The 23,959-nt window shown below is 48.4% G+C and overlaps 1 pseudogene; it reads right to left on the minus strand.

Moving 5' to 3' along the window:
* Window positions 1-21,231: 21,231 nt before the first annotated feature.
* LOC150065330 (four and a half LIM domains protein 2 pseudogene) lies at window positions 21,232-22,072 on the minus strand (annotated as a pseudogene).
* Window positions 22,073-23,959: the final 1,887 nt, after the last annotated feature.

Consider the following 23,959-nt stretch of genomic DNA (forward strand, 5'->3'; position numbering starts at 1 on the left):
GAAACTGCCCTGAAGACTCTGGGGCTGTTGTCTTCCCCCTCTGTGTCATGCTCTCTCTATTTCAAATGTGGAGGTAGCAATGGAGGCACTGCTAGTTCACAACTATAATCCTAATTACTCAGGAGGCTGAGATCTGAGGATCAAGGTTCAAAGCCAGCTCACACAAGAAAATCCGTGAGACCCCAAAGTCCAATTAACTACCAAAAAACCAGAAGTGGGGGCTCAAGTAGTAGAACACCAGCCTTGAGTGGAAAAAAACAAAAACAAGTAAGAGCTGGCCACAGTGGCTCACGCCTGTAATCCTAGCTACTCGGGAGGCTGAGATCTGAGGATCGAGGTTCAAAGCCAGCCTAAGCACTAAAGAACTTGAGACTCTTAACTCCAATTAATCACCAGAAAACCGGAAGTGGGGCTATGGCTCCAGGGGTAGATCGGTAGCCTTGAACTGAAGAGCACAGGGACAACACCCAGGCCCAGAGTTCAAGCTCCATGACCCACAAAACAAAAACAGAAAAAGTAAGAGTAGGAAGCTCTGAATTCAAAACCCAGTAGTACATACACATATACAACAACAACAACAGCAAAAGTGAAGGTAGTGCCAGCAGCTACTCGGAAGCTCAGGAAGAAGCAAATATGTATTGCACTCTGGAGCAGAGCAGGCCATGATTAGTGCTGTCCAGTACACCATCCTGTGAGCCACCCCGTACCAGGCCTCATCTCCACCCCAACAATCTGTGTGCAAGGAGGGGCAGGTCTTGCTCAAGGCCTTTACTTGTTGATCTATGTGGCCTGGAGCTGCTGGAATATTTGCCAGGACTTCTGGCCATTTCTATGGTGTGAGGGGTTCTCCTTAGGGAAGTTGTGGCCCATGGTATCAGCTCTGATAGGATCTCCCCAATGACACGTGTGTGTGTGTGTGTGTGTGTGTGTGTGTGTGTGTGTGTGTGGAGTGGAGTTTCCAGGACACTGCCTCTGCTGAGTGATATCAGTCATTCTGAACATTCTGAGTAGGTGTGAGTGGGCTTTGCTTTGAAGACCAAGGCAGGCAGCTGGGTCGGGCTTACTCGCTTCTCATAGGCTGGATGTGTGTGTGGTCAGACCCAAGATGCTGCTGCTGTTTACACTGTCACACCAAAGCACAGAGCAGCATGGACAGCACAAAGGGGTGCACGGGCTCTTGTGGACCTCAACTTCCACTGTCACCACTGCCATTCACACTGCCTCTTTCATATCTCCCTGTGGCAGCTTGGACAGTGGTCACCCTCCATGCCTAGCTCCTCCTGGGAAGCTTCTTCTAACTTCCAGAATTCTAGTGTTACCTTCAGTTCAGTAGGGGTGAAAAAAATCCTATCTGAAGCTTTCTGGCCCAGAAGAGGCCTGAAGCTTTCCCTGGCCACCAGGCTACCCAATCCAGTTCTGAGCTGTTAGACCCTCACTTAGAGGCCCTAGAGTGGGGCCACGTGCCGCCAGCTTTATTAAATTCATATTTCCACCTCCATTCCACACAAATATCTGTATTTACCATCAAGTTCAGCAGTATTTATTTTCTAAAGTAGTTCTGTTTAAACAAGGAGTTTCTCTCTTAAATTCATCCACTCCAATTTCCTGTGGACCCCAGCCCTCCTCAGATCTGACATTAATCATTTGCATGACTGTAGATCCCGTGGCTGCCGAGGGCCTCCGGCAGGCGGCAACCATGGCGCCAGGCTTTGCTGTGGCTTTTTCTGACTCTTCCAGTTAAAGCAAGGACACTGGACCCTAGGTTCCCCACCTTACCCTCAGTGATCCGCCTTACCCTCAGTGATCAGAGGTAGAAGATGGCCAGTGGGGCAGGAAGCAAGACCAGCTCTCACTCCAGCTGAGTGGACCTTGGCTAGCTCCTTCTTTGAGGCTTGACCTTATCCATCCATGTCTAGATTCCAGCTGGCAACCTACATCTAATCCTGGCCTTGCCATTGCCTATGGACACTTCCTTTTGTTCATTCATGAAATGGGGATGCTGCGAGACACTGCTGAATGATATAGATCAATCCAGCTAATATACCCAACCACTGAAATACACTGGACACAGAGAGCAGCGGCTGCTATTGTTGATGCAATTTTTTCTGTATATTCTGAGCATTAGATGGGAAGGGAGGCCAGTCTAGAAGTGGCCCCTAGCAGGTGCTTTGTGGCTTCCTCCTTCCTGCCTGCTTTCTAATGGCGAGACTTGTTGGAAACATGAGATGCTGTGGCGCTGACCTCTGCAGAGGAGGAATGGCACACGCTCTGTGTGGGGGAGTTGGGGGGTCATGCCACTGCCTGCTGGGACCTGAACCCTTGGTTATTCCGCATCTCTAGGGTAGGAAGGGAGCACCCTGTGCCAAGGCCTCTCTGCCTTCTGAAGTTAGAGCTGTTTCCTTGTTTAGTTTCCATTGGGTGAACTCTAGGTATGGTACTGTGAGCTGGGGCAGTCTGGGAGGCCTGGTTGCCAACAACAGCAAGAAGGGGGTTAATTGGAAAGTTATCCAGGCACGGGGGGAAGCTCAACAGTGGAGGCTGAGTGTTGGAAATAGGGTGAATGGGTCAGTCCCAGGAGACCTGGAAGGCACAGTTAATGGCAATGGTGTTAATAGCTGAATACCATCCAGTAAGAGTTACTGAATGCTCATTGTAGTGACCACGGAGGCACTGTGTGCACACTGCCTCACTGTGGTCTTTCAACAGCACTGCCAGTGATACCCCGAGCCTAATGTACAGACAGGAAAACTGAGGCAGGAAGGGTGAACAGCTGGCTGTAGGCTGCACAGCTGGTGAGTGGTAGATCAGGATTTGGGCATTCTGACTGAATGCCCAGTCATAACCTTGAATCTGTTCATGCTGAGCTCAGAGCCCTCAGCTGGGGGCACTTCAGGAAGGAGCCAGGGCCAGCCTGCTCTGTGAGACATCAGAGGACAAAGTCTTGGGCTGTGTGTCTACCTCTGCTGGTGAAAGACAGGCCCCACAGTAACAGAACCACCAGATTGTCTCCGAGGGAGGAGAAAACTTTGGAAAGAAGATGGGATGCTAGTGACAGAATAAGTGTTCTGTATACTTCGGATTCTGTCCAGCCAACGAATCGCATATCTGCTGGTAGGGACTAACGGTATTTTGAAAGTCAGTGAAACAATCACTGCTTTTATTATGTAAATGTGAGAAAGCTACAGAGTACTCAGTCACCCCTACCTCATCTACTGCTGTCCAGTCTTGGGTCCTCTAGGTCTTGGGCCCCAGTAGAGTGTTTACAACAAATCCCAGATGTCATCATTCCCTTGTGGGTACCTCTGGGGATGAGACTTCCTTTTCCTTAATACCATTTTGTTAATGTATTAGCAAAATGAACACTCAAGGTCATCTCATGCCCCCTTTTCCATTCAAAGTTTTCCAGCTGTCTCAAACATGCCCTTCTTGGAGTTTGTCGGGCTGTCAAAGGCATCATTGGGATCCTGCCAGGGGCCTCACTGAGCCAGTGGCTGTCTTCGCCTCTGACTGAGACTCCCAAGCCCAACCTGCCCAAGCTTGTAGATAGCCTCCCTCCCCCATCCCAGCTGTGGCTTGCTTCCTCATCTATTCAGCCACCCCTCTACTGATGGAGACAGTTAGGTGGGCCCAGGGCTTTGCTACAAAAACAAGCGTGCAATTAACATTCTTTCTGAGCCCTCCTGTGTGCTTTCCAAGGGACAATGCTTGATGGAGGGCAACTGCTTCCCTTCTGAGCTCTTATTTTCCCTTGGTGAGGTATGGGAGGGTCCAGGTTGGATTAGTATCTGATTGTAGGATATAGTGCCCACCATATATATTAGACCACCTTTATCTAAAGCTCAATGGGAGAGACACAGAGATAGACAACCCAGGGACTTCTCAGGACCTGTTCACCCCCTTTTGCCTAGGAGAGGGGACAATGGGTATAAGCTGTGAGAACTGAGCGGAGAAACACTCGAGGAGTGAGACAGGGAAGTGAGGTGGTGGCCAAAGCAGGAAAGGCTCCCTCTCCTACCTCCATTAGCGCAGAGGGTAGCACGAGACTCTCCAAGCCCTGTCTAACCCTCACCATTGCCTTCCTGACACTGACTGGACACAGGGACTCCACACTCTCCAGTCTTGGCCATGGGAGAGTAGAACACGTGATTTCAGAGCATCTGTTATACAAAAGGTGCCCAATAGATGCCCTTGCCCTATCCTACCCATGCTAAGCATTGCACTGGCATCCAGTGCCCAGGTAGTTGCTGCCAACAGCACACCATGCCAGGCCCAAAATAGGGAGTAGGGTCTTCAGGGTGACCTGTGACTGCAGAGGATGCCTTTTTTTTTTTTTTTTTTTTGCTAGTCCCGAGCCTTGAGCTCAGGGCCTGAGCACTGTCCTTGGCCTTTCTCAAGGCTAGAGCTCTACAACTTGAGCCTCAACACCACTTCTGGCTTTTTCTATATATGTGGTACTGAGGAATCACACCCAGGTCTTTGTGCATGCTAGGAGAACACTCTACCATTAGTCCAAACTTCCAGCCCCCTAGAGTGCCTGTTTATATCTCTGTCTCTGCCTGTCTTCCTGCCCATCTGCCTGCCTATCTATCTGTCTGTCTCTGTCTCTGTCTTTCTCTGTGCCTCTGTTAGATTCCACGTATAGCCGCAGATACTGGCTGGGTAAGGCCTTGGGAGTCACAGGAAGGGACTCCTCCCAACATGATACTGAATGTTTGAAACCCCAAGACTTGCTCTGTGTGCTTGGTACCCCTACTTTCTAGTGAATTTGACACATCTTGATTAGCAAACTGTGGCCCACAGAAAGGAGGTGGCAGTGAGGCCTAGTAGGGGCTCACAGAGTCAGGATTGAGCCAGGACAGACCCAAAAGTAGCCCTGAGAACTCAGACTCAGTGGAAGAGACACGAGTGGATGTACCAGAGACCTTTCAGGCTGCAAGTCCATCAGACCTTGGAGGAAGTAAGCAGTTGAATAGGATTTCAAATCCTGTTGCTGTAGCCTAGAGCAGGAAGCAGAGAAAGTCTCTTCTTGGCCCTCCCAGCTATGGAGGGCTCTGAGCCACCTATGTGCCCTTAGGTCTCAAGGCCAGGGAGCTAGGTAAAGCCTGTGGCCAGGCTTATCTGGGCTTTCATATCCTATACCTCAGCTGGTCAGAGCCAGATGTTCCCTCCCACCCCTCCCTACCCCCCATCCAGCACTTATTCTCTTCCAGGTCCTGGGCTAAATGTCATAAGTGAGCCATAGAGTATGAACATGAGCCTTTTTTCTCCATGTTTCCTCTGGGGCTCAAGAGGGCAGGGACAGCATGAGAAGGACCCAGTGCCTCTCCTTCAATAGAGTAGGCCAGGATGTGGGAATGGTGAGACTGAATATCTGAATGTCTGACATCCCCTTTGAATGGTGAGTTCTGAATGAAGAGAATTCTGTGTGTGTGTGTGTGTGTGTGTGTGTGTGTGTGTGTGTGTGTGTGTGTGCTGGTACTGGGGCTTGAACTGGCTTTTTGCTGGTTAACTGGAGAGATGAGTCTCATGACTTTTCTTATTCGGGAGGGCTTTGAACTGGGATCCTCAGACCTCAGCCTCCTGAGTAGCTAGGATTACAGGCGTGAACCACCAGGGTCTGGTCTGGCAATAATGAAATGCGGTGTCAAGAAGTACATGGGAGAAACCAGACTTTGGTCCTCACTGTGGGTGGATGTGAAACTGTGTGGCTGAGAAACTGAGATGCTTGGACGACACCTCCTGGAATGGCATTGCCCTGAGTCTTACCTGCTCCCCCATCCTACACCTCCTCCCAGGCACAGTCCTAGCTAGAGAAATTTGTGACCCTAGTGTCACTAAGCACTCTTGCAGGAGGGAATCATCAGTGTAGGAGGGAGTGAACAGGGGTCAAGGTAGTGGGGCACTGAGGTCCATGTCAGAGCCCAGTGGGGAGATGTGGCCATGCTGGGGTCTCTTTGCAGAGCAGAGACACCAGAGGCTCACCTGGAAGCCCCAGAGGGCAAGGCTCTGGGGATAGGGTGTGGGGACAGGAAGAGAGACATCCTCAGAAAACCCACAGGTGTAACCCCAGAGACAATGTCAGCCTCAAACAACACTAGGCCCAGGGGACCCAGCTGCCTGGGAGTTGGCCACCGCTGCCCTCTCCCCCTCTTAGGAATAGCCCTGCACTTTTGGAACATAGGCCTGAATGAGTTCTAGAAGCCAGATGATGCTGCTGTTAAAGTTTCTCTAGTGACTGAACGAGCAAAGTAGACTCGAGATTCCGTGCCTGTCATCTCTGCATAGGTGAGCGGGTCAGTGAGAGGGTGAAGCGGAGTCTCTCAGAAACCCCTGGGCAGAATGAGAAGGAGGAGCTTGGCTTCTGAGCTCCATAGAGCTCAGTCTGAGCCATGGAGCCCTGGGAATGCCACAGGCATGGCGGGTCCCACTTGCGCAGGATCTAACGCAGGCAGGCTGTTTGCTTATTTGTACGTCTCAGATTGGTTCTGCATCAGTTATCACCTCTACCGTGAACTAAGCAGTGCAGGCCCGGTTGTATCCTGAGGCCCATGGGAGGACATTTGTCCATTGTCTCCCCACAGCCTGCTGTCTGCATGGTGGGTAGGTCCTGAGTCCAGGACAGCCCACCTGCCCCACCCACTGCATTCTTTCCTTCTCACAACACCTTGGTGTGGGACAGGTGGCAGTACAAAGCCTTTGGTGGCAGGCAGACAATGGGCAGGGATTAGACCTGAGTGACAGGCCCGCCAGTGCCTTGGGTGGGTTTCTTGCTGGGGCTTCCCTGGCGGGGCCTCAGCCACCATGCTAGCTGTGCTTCTGTCACTGCAAGAATGGTAGCTATCTGGCTCTTGTCTCAGGATGGCCTGTGGTCCTGCGCACTCTGATGCTGTCCCACATGTTCAGTCTGATGGCTTTGTTTCCTGAGACAAAGTCACCTTGCTGGAAGGTGACAGGGCAGACAGCTGACTGGGTCCATCTAGGATGTTTGTGAGTGCACACCTGCTCTCCATTTTTCAGGGGAAAATGTGAGAAGTTTCCAGAGGAAATTAAGGTTGCCAGCAGCCACATGCAACTCAGAAATGCCCATGGAATGGGGGCTGGTGGCCAGGACTACCTAGTAGAAGGCAACATGGAGAATTTCTTCTCGGAAAGACCAGGAGACAGAGCCCACTTTCCCTCCCACATCAGGCATCAGGACCTGCCAGGTTTCCTGTGACACAGGGCAGGGAAGTCTAGAGGTCCCAGGGCCTAAAATACCAGGGTCGAGTCCCGCACTGGCCCAAAGAAGTCAGGTGTTGGTGGCTCATGTCCAATATTCTTATCTGGAGTATGAGATCTGAGGATTGAGGGTCAAGGCCAGCCCAGGCAGAAAAGTCTATGAGAGTCTTATCTTCAATTAACATTTTAAAAATTGGAAGTAAGCCAGGTGTGGTGTCTCACGCCTGTAATCCTAGCTACTCAGGAGGCTGAGATCTGAGGATCGTGGTTCAGAGCCAGCTCAGGCACTAAAGACTGTGAGATTCTTATCTCCAATTAACCATTAGAATTGAGGCTGTGGCTCCAGGGGTAGGGTGGTAGCCTTGAGCTGAAGAGCTCAGAGACAGTGCCCCAGCCCAGAGTTCCAGCCCCATGACTGACAAAAAAAAAAAAAAAAAGCTCTACAAGGTAGAGCACATTAGTTTGAGTGGAAAAAGCTAAGGGGACAGGCCCAGTATCAACACACAAACACACACACACACACACACACACACACACACACACACACACACACACCCCAAAACATGTAAGCAACCCAAAAAGGCAAGAGGATATAAAGTTTTCCAGCCCTTAAAAAGGGGTGCCTCAAAAGGGAGCCGAGGGGCCAGAAATATGTGAGGTGGGCTGTGACTGTCCTGTTCAAGAAGGACATAGGTGTGTGCCATTGGCTGGTCCCCTGACTGTCTGCCCATCTAGCTCTGATACAGAGTCCCCCTTGGGAGTCCTGTTTTAGATTGTGTTGGAGAGGATGGGCCTAGAGACCCAGGCTGCAGCAAGAGGGTGCTTTGCACATGGGGTTGATCTGGATGGTCCTTCCAAACAGCAAGGACGCTGCCATGCTGCCATGTGTGTCCTAAAGAGACTGAGGCTGATATGCCCCTCGTAGGGTGGGCCTCTGCATGGGCCTCTGTAATCGCCCCAAGAGCCTTCCATTCCTTTCTGCGCCTCTACTCTCTCCTCTTTCCTGCTTGCTTTCCCTTCTGTGGCCAGTCCCTGAAATGACTTCAGTGTCGGCCCAGAATCCCTCACTACAAGGAATGCCTCTCTCCACCTCAAAACTAGGGCTCACAAGTCTCTCCACTCCCCAGGAAGACCTGGCTAAAGTGGCCTGATCTGAAGCCTGGCTGAGCAATGAGGAGGTCATGGAGCTGGGAGAGACAGGATGGGCAGGGGTATCTTCTGGGCCCCTGACAAGGTCTCTAGCTCTGCTCTGTAGGTCACTGGGACCTGCTGTTCTCACTGAGGCTCTTCCCTCCTCATCCCTCCCACCCTCCCTATCAATCAGCCAGGGTCCCTGACACAGAGGGAGGTTAGAGGCCATGACCTTCCTTGGGCTCCAGGCTCTGGAGATGGAATAGAAGGGGGAAAAAGGACCAGAGAAACCAATCCAAAGGACTGCTGTACTCACCTGGAGAGACTTTTTTTCCCCAGGACTTCTGGAGAGTGTATGCAGTAAACTGAGGTACAATTACAGAGTTGGTAGGATTCGAAGTGGAAGGGAGTTCATGACTAAAGGGGGAAGGAGACTCAGATCAGGGTTCTTAGTGTTCTGGAGATACCCATACTCCCCCGCAAAACAGGTTCATGTGTAGAAGCCTATGGAAGGATCTATTGTATGCCCCCAGAAAATGAAAATCAGACAGACTGAGTGACCTTCTCAGATCCCACAACCAGTTAGCAGGCTACAGGGTGTTTGCATGTGTGTGGGAAGGGATTGTCCTTGACTCTGACAGGGACTGCTATCCTGTCCTTGTGCAAAAGGTGAGGGACTAGAGCTCCCCACCAGCTTGGAAAGCATCAGACCACACGAGAAACCAATTTTTGTCTCCACTTATGCAAAATAGAACGAAATAACCCTAAAGTATTTGAAGTTCTGCCTGCCCCGGGATGCCTTCCTTTGGGAGCTGGTTGGACGATTCCCAAGTTTTCCTATGGGATGCTAGCCAGTCCTCACAATGGCCGCTTCCTTGGGAGTCCTGGGCCACAGCTTCCTGGACCCTTAGCTTCCTCCCCAGATAGCTCTACCTCAGACTCTCTCATCCCTGCATTGCCACCAACACAGACACAGCCACAACCCAGAAAACTAAGACTCTTTGTAGTCAGAATTCTGAAATCATAGAAATGTGCAGCCACCGTTCTTAGGAAATGTGTAGTGAGTGAGGATGAGGCTGTCCATTTTCCCCATATAAAGAGAGTTTGTGTTCTTAGCCCTGATAGCAAGCAAGTCTCCTACAAACAGAACCCCTACTCCTGCTGGCCCAGGGAAAGGGTGCAACCCAGTTCTTCTCATTGAGAACTGTCAGCCATTTCCCATGCCCATTGGCTACCAAGGTCCAGTTTAGAAACAAGCCTTGGGAGCCTCTGTTCCCATCTTCTGGGCTTAGATCCCTGGTCTATTGTTTGTACTGATTCCTGGTTCAGGCCCCTGGAGAGGTCTACCCCACTCCCCACATGGCCTCACTAGCCTGTGGTTAAGTAGGCCTTGAGGGCTTTGCTTTCTGTGGATTCTATGTGGCTATTAGCCATGGCAAACCAGCAGAAACACAGGAACACCAGCCTGTCTTAGGTCTAAAGAATGGAGGACAGATATGTGCTGTTGGTCTCTGTTTTCTTTTTTCTTTCTTTTTTCCTTTCCTTCTTTTGTGGGTCATGGGGATTGAACTCTGGGCCTGGGCACTGTCCCTGAGCTCTTCAACTCAAGGCTATCACCCTACCCTTGGGCCTAGGTGCTGTTCCTGAGCTCTTCAGCTCAAGGCTACTTCCCTATCTTTGAGCCACAGCCCCACCTCCCTTTTTCTAGTGGTTAATTGGAGATAAGAATCTCTCGTTCTTTAGTGCCTCAGCTGGCTTTGAGCCTTGATCTCAGGTCTCAGCCTCCAGAGTAGCTAAAGTAGCTAGGATTACAGGCGTGAACCACCATGCCCGCCTGGTCTGTTTTCTGATTTAGATGTGTCCCTCCCTTTCCTCACCTCGCTCCCTCACTAAAATTCATGAGAAATGGGTGTCATCCAACTCTTAAGTTGAAGACAACCCCAACTCCCATAACCTCCACATGTGGCCTTACTTGGAAACAGGGTCATTGAAGAGGTAATAGTTCAAATGAGGTCATCAGGATTGGCCTGCTCAATAGGAAAAGGACTGCAGTATTTTGTTACAGCAAGAAATTAATACACATTCATATGCAATTTATCTTATCTCTCTTCTTTTCTTTTCTCTTCTCCTCTTTCCCTCCTTCCCTTCCCCTTTCTCTCTCTATTCCTTTCCATTCCTCCCTTTCTGCCCTCTCCTTCCCCTCCCCTTCCCTCTCCTTCTCAGTCTCCCTCTCTCTCCTCCCTGTTCCTGTCCCTCTTTTGCCCCCTCCCAATTGTCCCTCCAATGCTCTCCAGCTATTTTGGAGCCGAGCATCCTGCACCTCTAACTCTAGGCTGGGAATTCTGTGCAAGGCTCCTTTCCTCTCCTTTTTTGCCCTAGGAGCTCCTTCCTGAGCTCCTGTCTTCCTGCAATCTTGAACACCCCAGCCCACAGCCACCCACATACACCACTGATGTCTGCTTGTCCCCTTCCTCACATAGTCCTCAGGCTACATTTTGGCTCTCACCATAAAGATTAAATTCATCCCACTGGATGTACAAGCTACCCTACCATCCACATATTCTTTCTTGTGGCTTCTGTCGTTACTCTGATTCTGCTACAGAGTCTGCTGCAGAAATAAATGACTTGACTTTAAATACTGGCACCACTAAAGCTGATTTCTCACACATGAGTGGGGGATCCTGCTCCTCACATAGACCCTGACAGCAGCCTCACATAATACCAGGTGGCCCCTTGGGTAATCGCACAGAGGGAAAACCATTGGCTGGGTGCCATCTAGCTCATAGCTGCCACTGACTTTTGCCAATCGGTCCCTGGCCACATGAGTCCCGAACCCTGCTGGATGGCAGGGGCTGGGTAGCAAGAGGCCAGCTGTGCATTAGCTTCTAGACCAGAAGACTCAGGGACACAGTGTCAGCTCGTTCATCTGCAGTCACCTTGTGGGTCAGGGCTGTCCATTGCCTGCATCTTGACCCAGTGCACCTTGAGGCCTGGGCGTTGTGCCTGCAGTCTAGTCTAGGATCTCAGCTCTGAACACAGGGGAGCAGAAAGCCCTGCCTCCCTGCTCTCCCCTCCCTCCCCCTTCCACACCCCAAGCAGTTAACTCTCTGGGGGCAGTTACCCACCAGTTCCTATGAGACAAGTGCTTTGGGGTGTGGTAGAGGCCATGGAGGGGAACAGGGCTGAGCCCCAGACCCCAGCCTTCCTTTCTTGCCTCAGGCATGGATATGGCTGCAGTGCTTTAAACACCCAGGACTGGAGTCTGGGGCCCTCCCTGCCTGTTCCCATAGCCGGAGTCTGGTCCATCTGCAGAAGCAAAGCCCATCATGGCTCTCACCAGAGGGGCCCTGATTCTGAGATGGTCCTGTAATGGGGAAGGCCAGGAGCTGCTGGACTCCCTCCTCTGCCAGGAGGAGCCACAGACTGCACACTTGGGTCCACTACTATTCTCCTTCTTCCTATTGGTAGCTGCCACCAGCTGCCACAGTCAGGGCCTGTGCTGATTTTGTCTTGTCAGAGCCCTTACAGAAGGTCGAGGTCAGATGCCATGAGGCAGAAGTAAGAATGCTGAGCAGAGTCCAGGAAGGCTTCCTGGAGGAGATAAGGGGGAAGGTGGGCTGGAGAACAATCAGGCAGGCTAGGGAGAAAGTTGAGGGGTGAAAAGAGCAGGGCCAGGTGCTTCCTGGTAGAGGGATTCTTGGCCTCTTGGCACTTGGCTCCTCCAAAGTGAGGGCTTTGGCACTACTTCGTGCCAAGTTCCCTAGCACACTGTTCTAGGAGAGGGGCCCAACACAGACTCACCTTGGCTTCTTCACCCCTGTTCATGGTAGCCAGGGGGTACCCTCACCTCCCAAGAAGGCTCACCCTCCAGCCTGCCCTGACCACCTGGTTCTCAACAGCTCTGACCCAGTCAGGACAGAGATCATGATCCCAGCTCCCCAGCACCCCCACTCCTGCCAGCCCTCACCTGCAGAGGGGGAACTGCACCCACCCTTAGCTCCTCCAGGCTGCGGAAACAGCCCATTACACTCCTTGCCGATAATGGCCCCACAATTGAATTAAGAGAGTTCACGGGAAGCCCAGGCATGAAATCTGTTTCCGTAAAAGTCCAAATTTGGGACAGTGGTGGGGAGAGGAATGGAGAGGGCTGTGAGCACACACACACACACACACACACACACACACACACACACACACACACACACACACACACACACTACCTCCTGCATTTGTTTCCAATTCTCCCTAGCAGGACGACTCCCTCCCTACTCGCCCAAGGACCTTGGGCGGAGGGCCAGACACTGCGTTTGTAATTCTCTCTCATTAATGGGTAATTTCCCCTCCTGAGGAGGGAGGAGAAGGAAGCCCTATGGGGAGGCAGACAACTCAGGGCCCTGGGGTCTGGAATCTCCATGGGCATAGCCACACACACACTTCTGAGGGTTCCAGCTAGGTGGGTGATCAGCTCCTCCCCAGGGACAGATGGGGAAACTGAGGCCCCGAGTAGCTATGACTTGTCTCAGCACACTCAATGAGTGAGTTTTTTATACTTGGTCAAGAAATGGCGATAGCAGAAGGCACACAGTGGGTTGATTGCAGAGGGAAGGTTAGAAAGCTGAGAAAATGACTTCTGTTACTTTGGAGAAGAGGAGGGGTAGGCCCAGCCCTGCCTGGGAGCTCCAGCTCACTCCCAGAGCCTCAGAGCACTGGCCTCCCCATGCTGAGCCTCAGAGCCTCCATCTGCATTTGGAAGTGAATACAGAAAGCTTCTGCATCCAGTCTGGGTGACTCAGACCACCCATCTGGACTTAAGGGACTCAGGTACCTTCCCTCTTTTTCACAAATGCTTTTAACATCCTTGAACCCTATCCCTACTTTTCAAGCTGTCCTCTGAAAAGAAATGTCCAGTGAATGATCGTTGTAGCCCTGATCACAGTTACCTAGTAGGCATTGATGTGATATAAAAATGATAATACAGAATACAGTCTTCCACGACTATAACCCCAATACAAACTGGAGGCCTTGCTGGGTACCAGGGGCTTGTGTCTTTCATCCAAGCTACTCAGGAGGTTAAGATCTGAGAATCCTGATACCAAGCCAGCCTGGGCAGGTAAGTCCATGAGACTCATCTCCAGTTAACCAACAAAATGCTACAAGTGGAGATTGTGACTCAAATGGTAGAGCACCAGCCTTAAGTGAAAAAGCTAAGCAAGAAGAGCTGGGAGTTTGGCCTAGTGGTAGAGTGCTTGCCTAGCATGCACGAAGACCGGGGTTCCATTCCTTGGTATCACCTACATAGAAAAAAGCTGGAAGTAGTGCTGTGGCTCAAGGAGAGCTCTAGCCTTGAGAATAGTGCAAGGACAGTGCTCAGGCCCTGAGTTCAAGCCCCACGACTGGCAAAAACAAAAAGCTAAGCAAGAGCACAAAATGATAAGTTCAGGACCCAGAAACTAGCACCAACCACCCCTCCCGCCCCTATGAGCCTGCCTACCTCCCATCTGGGGAGTGTACTTTGCTTTGCATTCATAAACTTGATCCTATTTCTGTTTCCTCTGTGTTCTGCCCATGAATTCTTTCTCTTAGGGGATCAACAACTTTCTGGACTCCAGGCCCAATGACCTGAATTTGTGACAGTGTGTCACGCTGAAGGGACTGTTTTCCAGAAGGGAGCCAACAGAGGCAGCCAAGGGAGCTGTGGGACAGGAAGGGAGAGAGTGGGGTTCTAGAAAGGGAGAGGATGGGGGTTGCCTGAACCAGGCTGGGCCTGGGTCCTTCCCATGGCTTTTGGAAAACTGTGACAGTGGCACCAGGAAGTCTATCCTGCCCCCTCAAAGGTGCTCTTCCAGCCTGTGGGGGCACACCCAATTTAGAAACTGCGTAGAGGGGGCCAGGAGTGTGGCCTAGTGGTAGAGTGCCTGCACAGCATGCATGAAGCCCAGGGTGCCATTCCTTGGTACCACATACACAGAAAAAGCCATGCTGTGGCTCAAGTGGTAGAGAACTAACCTTGAGAAATCCCAAGGACAGTACCCAGGCCCTGAGTTCAAGCCCCAGGACTAGTATCTAAAAAAAAAAATAATAAGAAGAAAAGAAACTGCCTAGATACTGTGGGCCCTCTGTCCAGGAATTTGTATCCTCCCCCACCCCCCCCCACCAGTTCTTTGGCCCCTGAGCGGCAAGTAGAGCCCTGGTGCTAGGCTTGGCCTTAGCAAACAGTGTTGAAGGCCAGCTCCAGCCCAAACCAGCTCTGCTGTTGGACTGGCCCAGGTGGGAGGATACTGAAGCAAGAGATAATGGGACTCAGAGCCCTGGATGAGGGATCCCCGCAGCGGAACTGCCCTCAGCAGTCCTGGATGGGTGAGACAAGCCCAGCTACGCCAGGGATGCTCAAAGCAACAAGTAGGGACTCTTCCTTCAGCCAGCAACCTGAGAGCAGGTCCCTCCCCTAGCCCTGAGGGATGTGGCCTTGGTGTAACTAAAGGGCACAATGTGAGGCTAATAGAAAGCAAACAGGCACCGATGTGGACACAGGGTATTTTCTCAGGAGTGCTGAGCGCCAGCTTGAGTGCTTGCCATGGGCTGGGCTGTGTCAATCACGGCCTGGCTGTTTGTCTAACCTCACCAAGTGTGTTTTCTCTTTATTAGCAGAACACAGATAGGGAAGCAGATCTGTCCGCAGATGTGAGGCTGCAGGAATTTGTCTTCCCAGCAGAGCAGAAGGAAGGTGGGAGGGGACCCCATCTGTTAGCCCAGCAACTGTTCTTGAGACCTGGTTAGGGCTCCTAAGAGGACAGATTCTCTTTGCTGAGTTCTCAGCTGAGCCTGAATGGACAAGAAATCCTACTGATTTTCTCTTTGCATCCTTGAAGCAGTCCTCCCTCCCTAAGGGACCGGAATTCTGGCCATTTTGCACATGTAAGGATCTGATGGAGGTGGTCCACCCAGAATGACACAGCCAGGAAAGAAAAAGATGACATTATGAACCAAACTATGTGTATCCCCGTGTCTGGGTCATGGGCCTTCTTGGCTACTCTAAGTCGCTTCTCAAAGCAGCTGTGTGCCTTCAGATTCTCCTCTTTTTGTGCTAGTTTGGGTGGTAAAGGGCCAGAGAATACAGGTCCCACAGGCTTTGTTTCAGTTCCTTAACTCTGGTTTTTCTCTTCTCTTTTTCCTCCTCCTTCCTTATGAATGACAGGAAAGTTCTGTGTCACAGAACCACACCTCTGTCCTCTCAATTCTGTCGCAGAGGGTCAAAGCATCCATACATGTTCTGTGCAGAAATGGTATAGCTGTATTCCAACAGTTTTGTTTACAAAAACAGAGCAGAAAAAGGATCAGATTCTTTAAATATCAGTCTTAACTCAGCAGCTACAATACCAACACAGACTGGATAGCTTGACCAATAGATTCTATATCTCAATGTTCTTGAGAGTGGAATCCAAAGTGCTAGCAGACGCTGGATCTGTGTTAACTGATTCATAGACAGCGAACTTCTATGTGTTTGTGCATAGCTAAGAACTGAGCAAGCTCTAAATGTCTCCCCTTGTTAGAGCACTAATCCCATTCATGTGGGCTATACCCTTGTGACCTTGGTAAATTAATTATCTCAGGTATTTTGTCATAGTGACATGAAGCTAATACAAGACCACTCCAAATCTGGCATCTGTGAGCCACAGTGACCCAAAGGCAGCTCTGTAGCACTCAGAAAGCCCCCACCCCAGCCCTCTTCTACCAAGACCCACAGCAGATAAGGAAGACAGGAAGAGAGCCAATATACCAGAATCCAGGGTCAGCTTTCACACTGAGATGTGTCCTGACTTGCTAATCTTTCTATATTTGTTGCTTTGACGCCCAAGCCTTGCTGACCCTGGAGGAAACCCCTTCCCCTCCAATCCCATTACTTGCACCAATTCCTAGAGATAGTAAAGGACTTACCTGATATTGCTCCTTTCAAGTTCCAACCTAGTAATTCAGAGCCTGTGATCCTCCCCCCAGGAGGCCGGTTAATTGGAGATGAAGTGTCATGAATTATCTTCCTGGGCTGCCTAGTGCTTACCACTCTAAGCCACAGCTCCATTTCCAGTTTTCTGGCAGTTCACTGAAAATAAGAGTCTCACAGACTCAGGCTGCCCAGGCTGGCTTTGAACCACAGTCCTCAGATCTCAGCCTCCTAAATAGCTAGGGTTATAGGTGTGAGCCAAGCTACCAGTACCTGTTTTCGTTTATTTTTTTTTTTCTTTTTCTTTCTCCCTCAAGGCTAGCACTCCACCACTTGAGCCATAGTTCCATTTTGGGTGTTAATTGGATATAAGAGTTTCACAGACTTTTCTTCCTGGGATCTCAGCCTCTTGACTAGTTAAGGCTCCACACATGATCCTCTGGTGCCTGGCTTTGTTGAGGATTTTTATATTCACAAGTCTTTTTTTCCCCCAATACCTTTACTTAGCATTGATGTCAGGCTAATGGTGCCCTTATTAAATGAGTTTGGATTTTTTTTCCCTCTTTCTTTCTTTCAAGATTTTGAGGAGGATTGATACGAAATCTTTAAATACTTACCAGAATGCTCATTAAATTATCTGGTTCTGAACTTTTCTTTGTTGAAGGGCTTTGATTACTGATTCTTTTTAATAGTTAAAAAATTTGTTAAAGCTGGGCCCCCTGGCTCATGCCTGTAATCCTAGCTATGCAGAATGCTGAGAACTGAGGATCGTGGTTCAAAGCCAGCCTAGGCACTAAGGACCATGGGACTCTTATCTCCAGTTAGTCACCAGAAAACTGGAAGTGGGGCTGTGGCTCAAGGCCTTGAGCTGAAGAGCTCAGGGACAGCGCCCAGGCCCAGAGACCAAGCCCTATGACTGACCAAAAAAAAAAAAAATCTGTTCAAGCCCGGTGCCAGTGGCTCACACCTGTAATCCTGACTACTCAGGAGGCTGAGATCTGAGGATCGCAGTTCAAAGCCAGCCTGAAAAAATTTATAAAAAAAATAAATAGTACTTGTACAAAGCAGTTTCACTTCAACAAATCAGTTTATGATTACAATGCATCTTTATTAGTGTCACCTCTTCTATTATTCTGGCCGTTATTTTTTAAAATCCCTAGTGGTTAATTCAGTTCAGGACAATAGAAATAGGAAAAATAATTTCATGCGACAGGCAGATGTTCACACAGGTATGTATAAGTGCATATGTGATTGTTATTGGGTTTTATTGTCGGTTGTGGGGCTTGAACTCTGGGCCTGGGTGATCTCAGCCTCCTGAGTAGCTAGAATTACAGGCGTGAGCCACCATGTGGGCAAATTTTATAGTAATGTTTTTAAGAATCTCTAAGCTGTAATTCCTCTGTACCTCACCTTTATAATAATAATTAAAAAAAAAAAGAATCTCTGGGGCTGGGAGTTTGTCCTAGTGGTAGAGTGCTTACCTAGCATGCACGAAGACCTGGGTTTGATTCCTCTGTACTACATACATAGCAAAAAGCCAGAAACGGTGGTGAGGCTCAAGTGGTAGAGCCCTAGCCTTGAGAAAATAAACCCAAGGACAGTGCTCAGGCCCTGAGTCCAAGCCCAGGACCGGCCAAAAAATAAAAAAAAGAATCTCTAAGACATAAAGTTTGGGCCACTTAAACAGGAAAAATAAAGTTGGGTCAGTTTAATAAATAAAATATACAAGAGATTTCCTTCTTTTTAAAATGTAGATAATTTTATTGTTAAGGTGTTGTATGAAGAGGCTACCATTTCATAACTCAGGAGTGTATATATATATTTATTTATATATATATATATATATATATATATATATATATATATATATATAGTGTGTGTGTGTGTGTGTGTGTGTGTGTGTGTGTGTACCTGATACTTTTCCCTTTCTTTTTTTTTCCTTTTTTGTTTTTTATTGTAATTAGTAAAAGGGTTACATGATATTTGCCAGATAGAAGGTGCATTAATTCACATACATTGATACCCTTTCACATGTCTTGGTACCCATTTCCCTCCCCCCCCACACCCCCCTCCCGTCTTGTTTTTCCCCCCTTCCACTTTTCCCTTTCTTATAAGAATACTATCCCTATCAGATATAACCTTAATTGTACCTTAAGAAGCCTTATCTCCAAATATAGCCACATTGATGATTAAATATATGAATTTTGAGTGACATGATTTAGTTCATAGCAAATTACTTTTTACTTCATAGATTTACATTTTCAATGTTATTTTACAATTCCCTATTTTATTTATTTCTATTTATTTTCTTCTCCCTTGTAGTTTTGCGCTTTTTTCCTGATTCTTCATGGTACAAAGTTAGAATATTAATTAGAGATCTTTCTTCTTATTGTTCTTTGACATTCCTGAAATTTGAACTTAGGCCTCATTCTTGCCAGCCAGGCCTTCTCTTATTGAGCCAGGCCTCCAGTCTTTTTTCCAACTGGTCATTTTTTGAGATAAAATCTTGCCTTTTGGGACCAAGAGTGTAGCCTAGTGGTAGATTGCACAAAGCCTAGGTTCAATTCTTCAGTACCACATACAAAGAAAAATCCAGAAGTGGTGCTGTGGCTCAAGTGGTAGAGTGCTAGCCTTGAGAAAGCCCAAGGACAATGCCCAGGCCCTGAGTTCAAGTCCCAGGACTGGCAAAAAAAATCTTGGGTCTTTTCCTACCTGAGCATGCACCTGGGTTATAATCTACCCATTTTAGTCTTCCTGCCATATCTGAGATGATAGGTATATGCTATCATGGCTGTTTCTTTTGCTGAGATGGAATTTCATATGGACTTTTCTGCCCAAGCTAGCCTGGATCTTATCTAATCTCAGTCCTCTACTAAGATGACAAGTGCATTACATCCAGCTATCAGTTGAGAAGTCTCATTAAGTTTTCTGCACTGGCTCTCAAATGGTGATTGTCTCAATCTTGGTCTTCCAAATAGCTAGGATGATATGTGTGAACCACTGGCTCCTTTTTTGTTGTGTTTTGTTTGTGATAGTTTTGGGGCTTGAACTCAGGGCCTGTGCACTGTCCTTGGACAATTTTTGCCCAAGGCTAGTGCCCTGCCACTTGAACCATGGCGCTACTTCCAGCTGTGTATGTGGTACCAAGGAATAGAGCCCAGGGCTTCATGCATGTTAGGCGAGCACTCTATCACTAGGCCAACCTCCCAGCCCTTCCTTAGCTTTTGTGCCCAAGGCTGGCACTCTCCGCAGATCTATTTCTGACATTCTGGTGGTTAATTAGAAATAAGAGTCATCCCTCACAGACTTTCCTGCCTGGACTGCCTTTAAACCATGATTCTCAGGTCTCAGCCTCCTGAGTAGTTAAGCCAATGGCATTTGGCCATCATAGCTTTTTAATGACTTAATCCATTAATCCATAATTATTACCCTTTTTAACATGTTGCTTTTTAACAATTTTTTACTTAAAATGTATTTTATATGGTATTAGCATGGCCACTGACCCTTCCTTTCTTCCCTACTTCCTCCCTCCCCACCCCCACTCTCTTTTTCTTATTTTGTGCTGGTCCTAGGGCTTGAACTCAGGGCTAACCATGAGCTATTTTGCTCAAGGCTAGTACTCTACCATTTGAGCCACAGCCCCGTTTTTGGCTTTTTTGGTGGCTAATTGGAGATAAGAGTTGCACAGACTTTTCTGCCTGGGCTGGCTTCAAATCTTCAGATCTACCTGAGTAGGTGGGATTATAGGCATGAGCCACCAGTGCCCGGCTGCCACTGCCACTTTGTCTTAGCTACCACCTGTATATGTTTTCCATCAATTTACTTTTAATCTATTTATGACTTGGGATCGAAATTGAGTCTCTTCTAGATAAAATAGTCAAAAGTTTAAGCCTATTTTGTTAAAATCGATTTTTGTTTTAAAAATCTTTTTGTTTTTAAAATCTATTTTTAGTTGTTCAGGGCCATTCATCTAGTCTCTGCCTTTTGATTAGGGAGTTGGGGTCTAGGGATATTTTTTGCCTCAGCCTTTGCTCGTCTCTTTCTTAGTAGTTACTTGTAGAGAGGCCTTTCAATTCAACATGTCAGTTTTTGAGTACAATGCATCTTGACCAGGACTAATCATTCTCCCTGATTGCTCCCAGTTCCACCCATCACCTCTCAGGTTACCTGGTTCTAGTTTCCTACATGTATATTGGACATTGTGACTTCCTCTCTCCATTTGTCTGTCTCTCCTTCTCCTTGATTTCCCCCCACTCTGTTTTCCTCCTTGCTCTGGAGGGACAGTTTGATTGGCTATAAACTGATTGGATGACAATTTTATTCTTTCACCACATTAACTATGGTATCCCACTGCCTCTTAGTGAGCATTTTTCTGGTGAGAAATCAACCGTTAATCTTCTTGAGATTGCTTTTATGCAAGAGTCACTCTTTCCTGTTGCTTTCAAGATTTTCTCTTTGCCTTTCAACAGTTCAATTGTAATCTGTGTCAGTATGGATTTTTTTTGTTTTGAATAATTTTATTCTAAGTCATAGAATCTTGCTCTGGGTTTTACATAACAGGACAGTACAGAGCTGCAGATACCAACTCCAGAGCAACTTTCAAGTTTGTGATGAATGTTAATTGCACTTAAAAAATTAAATAGGCAGTGAAAGGAAGATGCATTAATAAAGACCATTCAAGAGGGATTTTACACTTGAACTTGTTTTCCTTGACTACAAAAATTCCAAACTATCTCCTCACACAGGGTTTACAGAAAGGCTTTCTCCCTGGGCCAGAACTAGAACAAAGGATGAAAAGGGTTTCAATAACCATGAAGATAGCTGGGTGGTGAGAGAGGAAAGACTTGAGGTGGCTGGTGAACATCAGAACACAATGTTGCCTGGTTGAGATAGAAAACATATAAATCACGTGTGAGACCACGGCTGTGACTTGTGTGTTGCCTTCATATATCTTTCCCACAGTCCGGGCACAATATGTCATCCTTCTTGGTCAGGAAGCCCCGCCCCACCAAGGACAGGGAGCACTTCTTGCGGTTAAAGCAGTCGTTGTGCCATTGCCATTCTTCAAAGGAGATGTACTTTGTGCCTCCAAGTCCGTTGATGGGGATGGTACACCCAGCACATTTCTTGGCATACAAGTCATGGAAGCAGGTCAGGCAATAGGCAAACTCGTCCCAGGCTATGAAGTGCTGCCCTGACAGCTGCTTCTTGCAGGCTGTGCACACGAAGCACTCCTTATGCCAAGGCTGATCTCAGTAAGTAACACCTCCCATGGTGATAGGCTTTTTTGCACTGAACATACTGCAGAGTGTATTGCTTCTCATAGCAGGGCATGCAGAAATTCTCCTTGTCTTTAGGGATGGAACTCTTGGTTCCAAGGGGCTGCTGGCAGCGGCGGCAGATGAAGCAAGTCTCGTGCCAGCTGCTGCCCTTGTACTCTATCTTGCAAGTACCTGGCATGATGGTCTTCTTGCATTCCTGGCACTTGGCCCAGTACTTGTTGGAATGGCAGTCGGTGCAGAGCAGCTGGTCCTCCTTGGTCACAAAGGGTTTGTCCACCCGTGAGCTCTTGCACTGGTAGCAGTGGAAGCAGCCTTCGTGCCAGTGCCGCTCCTTATAAGACAAGTCCTTGCAGTCACAGCCGATGGACTGACCACACTCCTCACACGTGTTGGCATAGAGCTCCTCAAAGCAGGCCACGCAGTGGGGATCTTCCTCCTTCAGGATGTACTTCTTGCCAAAGGGCGATTCATTGCAGTGGTGGCGGTCAAAGCGCTCAGTCATGTTAACGCTCACTCTGTTTTACAGCAATGGTGCGGCGGCCCAGCTGGAAGCTCCAGGACTCAGCGGGCAGAGGCAGTGTCGGCTGCCGACCAATGGCGGAGCCAGTATGGATTTTTTAAAAAGTCTAGTCTACTTGGAATTTGCTGAGCCTCCCTTTCTCAGTGTCCTCATATTATCTTAACTTGGTACATGTGTGAGGAGAGAAAGGTGCTCTGATTTCCTCTTCTTTCATGGACATTAATTTCACCACAAGGCTTCTCTACCCTAATGATCTCATCAAACTAAATTACTTTCAAAATGTTCCACCTTCAAATATAATAGTCTCCTCCTATTTATGGTTTAATTTCCAGTGTCAGTTACACATGATTAATTAAGTTCCTAAGAGAGTAAATGAAATAAACAATAACTAATTGTTTAAATTACACACCATTCTGGGTGATAGGATGAGATCTTGTGTCATTCCTCTTCATCTCACATGGGAGATGAACCATCTCTCTATCCAGCATACCAAGCTGTATGTACCACCAGTCGTTAGTAATTTAGTAGCTATATTGACTGCTTGATTGAAGAAAAAGTGGCTGTAGGGCTCAGTATTGAAGTTGGTTTCAAGCGTCTGTTGGGGATATTGAAATGAATCTCCTTTGGACTTAGGGAGAAGACTGTAGCATCACATTAGAACTTGGAACTTAAGGTATTAACGTTGGGGGTTGTAAACTTCTAGTACACAATAGGAGGGTTAATTCTGAACCACCACAAGTTTCCTTATCTGACAAAATTTTGCATTCTCCAGCCTTTTATTCTGTACCTAACTTCAAGAATTGAATCCTGAAGCACCACCCTACAATTCTCTAGGTCTGTGATAGGTACAGCAACCAGGGTCTATGAGGCCTTTGGTGATACCTTCTTTTTCTTTTCGTTGGTTGTGGAACTTGAACTCTGGGCCTGGGAGTTGTCTCTGAGTCTTCAACTCAAGGCTACTGCCCTACCCCTTGAACCACAGCACCACTTCCAGTTTTCTGGTAGTTAATTGGAGATAAGAACCTCATGGATTTTAGTGGCAGGGCTGACTTTGATCCTCAAATCTCAGCCTCCTGAGTAGCTAGGATTATAGGAGTGAGCCACCGTACCCAGCTGTGATGATTCCTTTCTTGGTATCATCAGGACAGGCCTTCCAATAGGGTCATTTAGAGACGACAGAAGTAGAGACAAGGTTGTGTGTGTGTAGTGTGTGTGTGTGTGTGTGTGTGTGTGTGTGTGTGTGTGTTCTAATACTGGGGCTTGAATTCAGGGCCTTGACCTCTCACTTCGTTTTTTCTCTCCAGGCTGGTGTTCTACCTCTCCAGCCACACTTCCAGTTCTGGCCTTTTGCTGGCTAAACAAAGATAAGAGTCTTGTATTTGTGTGTCCTGGCTGGCTTTGAGCCACCATCTTTAGATCTTGGCCTCCTGAGAAGCCAGGATTACAGGTATGAGCCAGTAAAACTTGCTTGTTCGGGAAAGAGCATGCAGTCAGGCAGTGGCCGTGGACACCTGCGGCGGGGGGGGGGGGGGTGGGGAGGGGCGGCAGGCTGACAGTCACCTTCCAGAGCTGTCCATGTGGGGCATGACTGGCACATTCCCTGGCCCATGGCCACTGGCTCTACCCATCTTACACTTGTACTGCTCTGACCCTACTCTGCAGACAAGTCTTAGAGGCTGGTGTGGGGAGTGAGCATGGGGACAGGAAGCCAGAACTGACTGACCAACAGGTCTGCTTTAGTCCAGAGCACAGGTCAATAAGTGTAGGCCACTGGGACAATCTGTGCTTCCTTGTTCATGCATCAGACAGTACCTACTCCCTTGGTTCCTGGTATGAGTCCGGATGCTGGGTATAGAAGCCACTCGCTGG

The sequence above is a fragment of the Megascapheus bottae genome, chromosome 3, assembly GCF_031878675.1.
Source record: "Megascapheus bottae isolate mThoBot1 chromosome 3, mThoBot2.hap1, whole genome shotgun sequence".
NCBI classification, from domain to species: Eukaryota; Metazoa; Chordata; class Mammalia; order Rodentia; family Geomyidae; genus Megascapheus; species Megascapheus bottae.